We start from the raw sequence: 8,015 nt of genomic DNA on the forward strand, positions 1-8,015 counted from the left end.
GCATCCTTCCAGCTGAGGTTGGTAGTGTCTGGGAGCTCCGCAGGGTGATGGTAAATCATCCCAATCAGGAACAGCATCACCAGAGTCTCCCCTCACATAACTGACCAGGTCATGGCTTCCCTGAGCATGTTCATCCATGAGACACGGGACACAAAAAGTTAAACAAAAGATCTTCAACAAAACAATAACCCGGGAAAAAGCTGTGGTGCTCTGTCACGCTACATGGGGGCAAGAAGCAAGGAGACACTGAAGACTTCTTCAACATGGAATTTTAATATAATCACTATGGAGTAACACAGGATCTCATGAAGACATTACAGAAGACGTTTAACAGCCAACAGCAAACTCAAAAATGGAACACTATTTATGCAGGACAAGACAATGGGAAGACGAGACACACCTGGGATCAATAAAATCTATATAAATAGTAGTTGTGGTACTGACAAACATGGTGTTCTGTTAACATTAGTGGAATGATGTGATACAAGAACCTGTGAAAATTAAACATCCTGAATTTCTAATTACATGTTTAATTGTATTTTGGGCTAAAGGAAAATTTTTTCTTACAGCAAAATGATAACAAAGCATCTCAAATGCATTTTAGTGGCTTTTTTTATCACTGCAGGCATACTGTGCAGTGTTTTTTATTTTTTTTACAATGTGTTCATCTGCCATCAGTGGTTGCCCCATTAACCTTAAATGTCATATGTGGAACATAGAAAGAAAGTGAAAGTGACGTGACATATAGCAAAGTCTGGTGACAGCAGGCGTGCTGTCAACCAATCAGAAACTTTTCAGAAAATATCTGTTTTTATGCTTACTATCAGGGTTAGCCGCTTCTATACCCTTGTTAATCAGCTATCATTTCCCACTGATTTTAGGGGGGGGGGGGGATATGGGTAGGGTTATTGTTTAGGGGGAGGGATTGGATTAAGTCTATATTTTCGGACAATAATGTTGATCCAGGATCATCAGAAGATGTTGATCCAGGAACATGCCTTACTTGCCAAAATCACAAGCGATTCCATACTCAGAATTCATACTCTGCATTTAACCCATCCAAAGTGCACACACACAGAAGTGAACACATACACACACCCTGTGAACACCCATGTATGCACCTGGGGAGTATTGAAGGTGGAGAGAGTGCTATACATTCACACCCCCACCTACAATTCCTGCCTTAAGACTCAAACACACAACCTTTGGACTTTGAAGTCCAAATCTCTAACCATTAGGCCACGACTTCCCTGAAAGAACACAAAAAGTAAAATAAAGTGTGACCCTTATTTTCCTCTACTGAGATTGCAACTCTATTTTTAGTGTTGGACCTTTGACCAAGATTGACAACATTAAAGGTGCGATATATATATTTTTTTGCTTGTTTCGTCCTCTAGTGCGATATAAGAGATTGACATTTGCTAGCATTGCTAAAAACACTTTTGGCAATATACTTTTTTTAACCTCTAAGTTAATATTAATATTTAGGCTGGGGAAGCTTGTCATGCATAACCATATTGAGGCAGATCTGCCCTTGGCCAATACACACACCATGTAATGAGTTATTACCCTGAGATATTCAGCTCAAAACCTACCCAGTGACTGAGATCAAAAGGAAGGTGCTGATTAATAGTGTGAACTCATCCATCAAAGCCTATTTAGCCTTCTGCTGAGGGAATTCCTCAGTGTTGCAATATCGTCTGTACTCCTCCAATTACTCATGTAGAGGTTTTAAAGGATTAACCCAAATAAAAATCACAGTTCTGTCATTATTTAGACAGGGTGATTCCAAATCCGCATGACATTTCTCGTTCCTTGAAACACAAAATGAGAAGTTATCAAGAATGTTTGCATATTAGTGCATAGGGATCAAGGCCACCAAAAAATTATATATATAGAGTATTGTTGAAACTAAACTGTGCAGAGCTGTTTGACACCCCTGATCTAAAATATTTTTCGTAGCTTGGCAATGTTTCTAAGATGCAAGAATGCTGCTGTTGTAATATGAGAAATATGGTTCTCAAAAGACAAGTTGTGGTCTAATATAACACCCAGATTTTTGACTGTAAAGGAAGTACATCCGTCTTGTTGCAAACTGTAATCTACGAGATTCTGTGTACTGTTGTTTGGTCTAATAAGTAATATCTCCGTCTTATCTGAATAAGAAAATTATTGGTCATCCAATCTTTTACATTTTTACACACTCTGTTTTATGGTGATCTATAAAACTATAGATCTATGGATCTATGGTGTCGAAAGCAGCACTAAGATCAAGTAAAACTAGCAATGAGATGCAGCCTTGATCTGACGCAAGAAGCAAGTCATTTATAATTTTAACAAGTGCAGTTTCTGTGCTATAGTGGAGCCTGAAACCTGACTGAAATCTTGTACATAGCCTTATAGTAAACAGTATTCTCCAATCACGAATGATTCAAATTCTCTACAAACTATGAACACGCTAAATTTTCTTCCCCTCAAAGTTTTTATCTTCCTTCTTCATCCCCGACCTCCCCAACCCTGAATGGCCCTGTATGTGAATAATATCCATTATCTTCAACTCAAATGATCATTTCTACATGAAAAATACACAGTTCATTTTTTATGATGCAGAATAAATGAACATCCGAAGTTCAATGCCTCCAAAAATTTGCATTCAAATTAGATCACGCCCCCACACGCACCATGTGAGCAGTGGCTCTGCTCTGTGCCCTGTCCTGTCCTACTTCCTTGGTACTGTCATCATCGTAGACTCCATCTGTTCATCTGCCAGGAAGAGAGATTTGGCATTAAGATTCATCTGTGAGCCCAAGTTATAAATCACATCTTGACTGGATGATAGCAACCAATTAGCAGCCAACAATGTGTGTATGTGTGCATGTCAGTGCTTGGTTATGAAAGAAGAATAAAAGAAAGGTATACAAGCCTGTAATTGGGATCTTTGGCATGGTGGCTTAAAGCTGAAGTGTGTAATTTTTCAAAGCTAAAACACATTCTTGCATTCAGGTTAATTATTCAAAGACTATAATATGTTTGAGCAATCGTAATTATTTGAGTATCCTAATCATGCCAAAACAGCAGCATTGATTTAACCAATGGGTTGTGTTTAGGGCGGGACTATTTGTATGTCTAACCAATAGCAAGAGAGGAAGGACAAAAGGGGAGTGTTCAACATGCTTGCAACTCATATTTAGTGCCACTAGAGAAATGCAAAACAGATTTAAGCTTTAAATTCAAAAGTTTATGACGTGACTTTAGAGATTTATGAAGTGTTTTGACGTTTAGTTTTGAAAAACTTTTGAGAAATAGAGTTAAAATATTGTCCTTGAGAGAAAGAACAACAATCAATAGAAACCAATTTGATTTTAAAAGCAACCTTACAAAATAAATAAATAAAGGAAAGCCTTTCCAACTATTTGGAATCTATGAAAAAAAAAAAACATCTGATGTGGAATGACTTTAATTGAAAAAAAGAAAGAAAACAATGACAAACATATAAAAGAAACAGAATTTGTAAAAAAAAAAAAAAAAAAAAAAAAAAAGAGTTCCCTGTTGATATTACACTCATACTGCATCTGCTTAAAATGCTGAGGGGAAAAGACTTTTTTTCTCTCCTGAACTGAAGCCTTTTTTCAATCATGCAGTGAAACTGCATGGCCATTGGTTCGTGCAGTGTATAAAAAACGAACCCAGCTGAGCTGCACGAGCCTATGGCGGCAAACAATCTCACAGTGAGAACTTCAGTCTCATCTCTCTTCGCTCGTGTATAGCTTTCTTTTCAGAGAGCGATTTCGCCCCTGGAACCCTCCCACAAATGCAAAGGACTCAAGCCTCACCCATGAGAGAGAGAGTTCTCCCGTTCTCATATCCCAGTCTGACCAGTGTCCCTCTGTCGGCACAAACGATCTGGTCTTGTTTGGGGGAAGTGAGGACGAGCTGCCTGAAGACAGCACATCATTGACAGCCTCAGACAACAGAGGAGCTCTTGGGCTCGGTGACCAACCCCACCCCCCTTGCCATCGTCCACACCCAGCGCCGCCAAAGACAGGATGGATGCCGAGCTTCTCCATATCCTCTTGAAACCGGTCTCCCCCTTGAACAACTCTTGCTGGAAAGAACAGAGTGTGGCCATGGAAATGCCTCAAACTTAAGTTGGGGTGCACGGTGGGAGGGCATACCGACTTTCAGCCACTGCTCGAAGACAGAGAAAGGCTTCCATATCAACTATCTGGAAATGCTAGCTGTGTGTCGCGCCTGTCAGTTCTTACTGTCAGTCCTAAAGGGGCACCATGAGCTAATCCGTTCGGACAACATGTTGATGGTAACCTAAATAAATCACCAAGTAGGCCTCTCCTTGAAACACCTTCATCCTGGTAGAATGAAGCTACGCTTGCTGAGAGTGGTGCATATACCGGGTAAATTTAATCAAGGAGCAGAAATGTTATCAAGGAGCAATGTCCCCTCAGAGAATTGGACACTCCATCCGCAGATGGTTCAGAGAAGCTGAGGCCAAGGTACACCTCTTTTCCTCAGAAGACAACTCTCACTGCCCAATTTGCTATTTGAAGACCAGGGACACGTTGGCCCAAAATTGGCCCAAAATTGGCCCAACCTCCTTCTTTATGCATGTTCCCTGATTGCCCTGATCCCACAGGTTCCCTTTCAGTTGTTCACTCTCGATGTTATGTCGAATGAGTGATGAATTGGAATCTGGCCTAGATAGACCAATCCACTTTGAGTGTAAATAAATGAGCCAATGCACATTGGCATGCGATTATTGCATCCAGCTGCCGCTGATCACAGCCTGAGTATTAGTAAGCAGCAGATGCAGTGCATATTAAACATTTTGCTTAGCGGTTCTATTGTTCTGCTTCTGACCTTCTGCTTATCGAGTGAGAATCTACTGTTCGAGTTTAAGCTCGCTCTTGTGCTGGTGGTACAGCACTTCAGCGTCAATGGTTTTCCCTTGTCGAGTGAGTTTCACACATCTGTCTGCACTACCCACTGGGTGTGTTGCAGGCAGACATCTCCACTATGCACTTCAGCACATTAAAAGAGCATTTCTAGAAGAGCATTCATGGGTGGAACATCTATCGAAAGATGCTTGCCAATGCCTAGATTTATAGTTCTCTCTTGCGGCAGCCGGGGGCACCCTACTTCTGTCACTGGTCGTACTGGTCTTAAGGTGATGGTGAGGAATTGTCGCTGTCCCCCCATGTCTTCACTAAAGTTGAGGAGGTGGCCTTTGTTTCCCTGAGAGAACTACATTCTCAACTCCCTTGATGACTGGCTCATACTCTCTCAGTATCAGGATCAGTTGTGCGAACACAGGGACTTGGTTCTCTCACACCTCAGCCTGTTGGGCTTTCAGGTCAACTGGGAAAAGAGCAAACACAGAGGATCTCTTTTATGGGTATGGAGTTGGACTCGGTTGAACAGACAGCATGCCTCACGCAGTAACGTGCTCAGTCTGTGATGAACTGCTTGAATAAATTCAAGAGCCGAATGATGGTGCCACTGAAACAATTTCAAAGGCTTCTGGGTCATATGGCACTTATGGTGACAGTCACACCACTGGGGCTGCTTCAAATGAGACCGCTTCAGCACTGGTTCCATGGCTGAGGTCCGAGATGGACATTGCAACACGGCACTCCTGAGCTGCCCGACTGGGTAGCCAATGAGCCGTCTTGAGCTGCGCTTCTGCGAGAATGGCGACTCCATCCCCAGACGATCTAGCTGATTTGGAGATGTTTCTGAGCAACTCAAGTAGACCTGTTTTCCTCTTCAGAAACCTCTTACTAATAGTTATTCTACTCCCTGACCAAGGGAACACTCGTCACGGATGCACTGGCATACAGCTGACGGCGGGGCCTTTGCAAATATGCATTTCGGGGCGGCAGTGGCTCAGTGGTTCACGTAGGTTGTCTACAAACAGGAAGATTGGTGGTCAATCCCCGGCTCCACCTGAACAAGTGTCGAGGTGTCATTGAGCAAGACACCTAACCCAGCTGCTCCCGACGAGCTGGATGGTGCCTTGCATGGCTGACACGTCGACGTCGGTGTATGAATGAGTGAGTGAATGGGTGAATGTGAGGCAATTTGTAAAGTGCTTTGGATGGCCATGGGTCTGTTGAAAGTTTGAAAGTTCGTTTACCATTTCCCCGGAGGACAAGGAGCAGGTCATGTTAGTGGTGCCATATTGGCCCACCCGGACCTGGTTCCCGGAACTAATTCAGCCCCTCCTTGGCAGTTTCCTCCAAAGAAAGATATAATGACTCAGAGACGGGGCACCCTTTGGCACCCACGTCCAGACACTGGAAACTTCATGTATGGTCCCTGGACAGGATGCAGTGTTTCTAGGTGACCCACCCAAAGAGGTAGTTGACACTGGTGAATGTGATTTCACCAAGTACAACATGTTGCTGGATCAACATCCTTGTTGATCATGGAACAACATTCCTATCAACCAATCAGAATTGAGGGATAACTTTTTAGGAAATATCTGTTTTAGGCTTACAATGCAGAGTTAGGTGCTTCTACACCCTTGTTAATCATTTCACACTGATTTTAGGAAAAAAATATGGGTAGGGTTAGGTTTAGGGCTAGGGATTTGGTTAAGTCTATATTTTTTGTTTTGTTATAGTTATGTTGATCCAGGATCAACAAAAGATGTTGATCCAGAAGCATGTCTTACTTGGCAAAATCATGGCTAGTTGACACCATCACATCAGAGAGAGCATCGTCTATGAGACACACTTCCACTTTAAAGTGGAACATGTTCATTGAGTAGTGTACTTCTCACCGAGAAGGCCCCGAAGATGTCCAAACAGGGTCGTGCTGTCCTTCTTGCAGCAAGGGTTGGAGCGATGTCTGTCTTCCTACACTCTCAAAATTGATGTCACTACAATCGCTGGTAGCCACGACCCCACTGAAGAGAAGTCGCTGGGGCAGCATGAGCTGATCACTAAAGCAGGGCCCATTTGAGCCTTTGCAGACAGTCAAGCTGAAGTTTTTGTCAATAAGTTCGGGCCGGCTGACTTTCAGGGAACCTCTGAGGCCCTGGCCTGGCTATGTGCCCAAGATTCCCACCACTCCTTACAGGGATCATGTGGGGAACGGACTGCCCCCGGAAGAGCCAAACCCGGCACTAGTTTTGCTCTGTCCCGGTCTAGCCTTAAGGTGCTACGTAGACCGGACACAAAGTTTCAGGACCTCATACCAGCTCTTTGTCTGTCATGAAGGCTGGCAGAAGGGGAATGCCATCTCTAAGCAAAGGATGGCCCACTGGATAGTGAATCCCATCACAATGGCACAGGGGGTGCCCTGTCTGTTAAGATTGTGAGCTCACTCAACTAGGTGTTGAATCCTCCTGGGCGCTGGCTCATGGCACCTCACTGGCAGATATCTGTAGAGTTGAGGGCTGGGTGACCTCTAACATGTTCACTAGATTCTACAGCCTTTGTGTGGAGCCGGTGTCCTCTTGTGTTCTCAGCTCAAATGGGTGAAGCACTGAGAGGTCTCGGCTTTGAGTCAGCTTGGTAAAACCGCTCCAGAGTCATCTGTCATAGTTCATCTGACGTGACGTCTCCGTTCCCTCCTTCAGGGAACGAGGGTTACCTTACGTAACAGAGATGTTATCAGGTGAATCAAGGAACAAAAATATAAGGTTTTCCTGTTGGCTGCTCTCTGGAAGAACCAGCTGTAGCGATGGGAGCTGAATGTTGGTAGAGGCCCTTTAGCCCATTCCATTGAGACAAGATCTCCTCTCTCAAGCGAACGGAACAATATTGCACCCTCGACCTGACCTGTGGGCCCTACATATCTGGCCGCTTGACGGGAGCCTTCAAGCCTCCCAGAGTAAGATTTAAACACAATATATCAGAGGCTAGATTTGCATTTGCAAATTGCATTATATTTTAACATAAGAGCAGATGGCATTTGTAACTTGAATGTGTGAAGCTTCCAGTGGTTATTTTTGCCTGTATAAAAACAGTCAGTTATGTTGCTTGACATCGCAA

Source organism: Carassius gibelio, chromosome B20, assembly GCF_023724105.1.
Source record: "Carassius gibelio isolate Cgi1373 ecotype wild population from Czech Republic chromosome B20, carGib1.2-hapl.c, whole genome shotgun sequence".
Classification (NCBI taxonomy): domain Eukaryota; kingdom Metazoa; phylum Chordata; class Actinopteri; order Cypriniformes; family Cyprinidae; genus Carassius; species Carassius gibelio.